The following is a 2,500-nucleotide window of genomic DNA, read 5'->3' as shown; positions in this document are numbered from 1 at the left end:
TGAGGTTGTTTATGCATTGGTCTTCCACGACATTTCATGTTCTTGGCCTTTTCCATTGTACGGCTTCGAATTTATTTTTTTTATGCCGTGACAGTCGATCTGTAGGCAGGCTTGACTTGGTTTGCAAGTCGATTTTTATTCACTGAAAGCATTAAGTCAATATCCCATTTAAGTTGCTGCATGCCTCAGTTTCAAAGCGAGTTCTGGTGAGTTGCGTATTCTTATGCAAATCAAAACCATTTCCCTTACAATAGTTGAGCACCAAGACTCACTTCGAAACCGAGACAAACAGCAACTGAACTCGGAAATGGCCCATTGATATCCGAGTTCCAAATAACATTGAGGAGATCGTTATTCATCGTCATTAAAGAAGTGGAACCATATGACTTGGAACGATATGGTATAGAACGAAGTCGTCGATCTAGAGCGACGGCTCACCCGTCGGAACATATCAATTCACACTGCAGCTTCCTTCGCTCTCAATCTGTTGCAATCGCTGGTTGCATTGATCTTCCTTTCTTTTTCTAGGTCTATGGTTAAGAAAGTTCGTTTCTTAAATCTTCAGACCCCAGACATATCCGCTGGATAGACCCTTCGTGCAAAACACAGCATCGGATCGAAGTCTTCGTAGGTTTGAAACCGGGACGGTGTTTTTGGACAAGTTTCGTCCATTTCTCTCTTCAATCCTCCTTTGTAGGAAGAAGATGCATTGATATACGTGGGATCAAACTGGAATTTTTGCAGCTGACTAGCCCAGGGCTGCTATCAACACAATATTTTCCGCCGACTCTCCGATTTGTCTTGTTGTTTATATTTCCCGCTGCAATCCATTCTCGTCACCAGAGCCTAGGGTACCAATTAGAGACGCTTTTGATTGTTCTTCACGAAAACCAATGAGAAGACACTTTGTTTCAGGGTTCCCCAGAGCTCTTCTCTCTCTCAGTCAAGAGAAGAGCTCTGGTGTCGAAATTGGCTGCAATCTAACATAACTGATGACGTCATGAAGACTTCATTTGCCGCGCGGGAAATGTCGCAATTTTTTGGCCAAAATGCCGAAGTTCGGGTACCCTGCGAGCAGTTGGTTTCTCCTACGCTTCCCGAGAGAGAAACCATTGCGAGCAAGCGCCAAGGACGAATAAATTAAATTTTAACCGGTAAAACGAGTTAGTAAACTTGTTTTGGCGCTTGCGAGCGCGTTCAGCTACGTAACTACTGCGTTTGGGCGAGCCTGCTGTGTAGTGATTTCCCGCGAAATAAGACGAAATGATGCCAAATACATCACGTGGGATGTGACGTACTTCACACATGCTCGATGGAAAATCAAACGGTTGCTCACAGTGGTTCTTCTCTCGGGAGGCGTAGGAGAAACCAACTGCTCGCAGGGTAAAGTTCGTGCTGCGAAAAATCTCACCTCGGGCATTTGTAGGAAGATTCTAATAACGAAATCCTATCAAGAAAAGCCTGAATTTTAAGGATATGAAATAAAAACTGGGTGAAATTTCGAGTCATGTGCACTTTTTAAAGTAAAAGCGTGGACACTTGACGGGAAAACATGCTGTAATTCTGCAAACGTGTCAAGTTTTGTCTTCAATCATTCTAACTTTGAGAGATGTTCATGCAAGTTTTCCTAGAATGGTGGCAAGACTGGACATCGGAGACTTTTTCTAAGAAATTGACCCTAATCTGATAAAGTATGTTTCAAAAGCTTTCGAACTATCGCGCACAAAAGTAAAGTTTCAACTGTTTGCTTTAACGGTTACCAAACTCAACTTCAAAGAACAAGTGTTCCGCTCATGTGTCCACGGCTAGGTGAAAACGATAGTATTTGACATCGTAAATAATCCTAGCTCTACGGGGCTTGTTAAAAATAAAAACTGTCAAAACTGTTGGGACAATTCCCGCTTTCCCCCCCTCCCCCCATTACAATCAAGAGTGATTTTTCACGCTGTCCGAAGTCAAGAGTAGATCATCGATCGTACGAATGTTTCAACATTGTCTGGGGAAGAGGGGGAAGGGGGGACGCGAAAAAGGCAGCGAAAGAAGAGCAAGCGTTGCTCATATAACTATGGAAGCATGTACAGTAAATTCTCTACTCTTCGGCCAAATATGACAAGTGTCCCAAAGTCTTTTGACCAGGAGGATTGTCTAAAACTGAGCTTCAGCAAACAAAACTGGAAACCTTATCATATATGTCTTTAAAACAGTGAACAATCAGTAACATTGTATTAAAAACTGTTTTATTGTAGTAAACTTTGTTTTGCGGAAGCTTAATGTTTTTTAGGAGACTCGTTCCCAGACTTCGCGCAGTTAGCGACCGCTTACCTGTGACTCGGCTAAGCAGAACTCGACTTCTCACAAGTTGAAAGACAACAAATCGCGTAGACAATAAAATAGTGAAAGGGAAAGAGCCACATTCATGTCTCTGTCAGGAGCCCATTATAATGGGCTCCTTTCTCTGTAAATTTTGTTTCACCAAATTTGCTGCACGTCATCTTGCTGA

Source organism: Montipora foliosa, chromosome 6 (assembly GCF_036669935.1).
Source record: "Montipora foliosa isolate CH-2021 chromosome 6, ASM3666993v2, whole genome shotgun sequence".
Classification (NCBI taxonomy): domain Eukaryota; kingdom Metazoa; phylum Cnidaria; class Anthozoa; order Scleractinia; family Acroporidae; genus Montipora; species Montipora foliosa.
The sequence above is the reverse complement of the archived record's forward strand: the minus strand, read 5'-3'. Positions refer to the sequence as shown.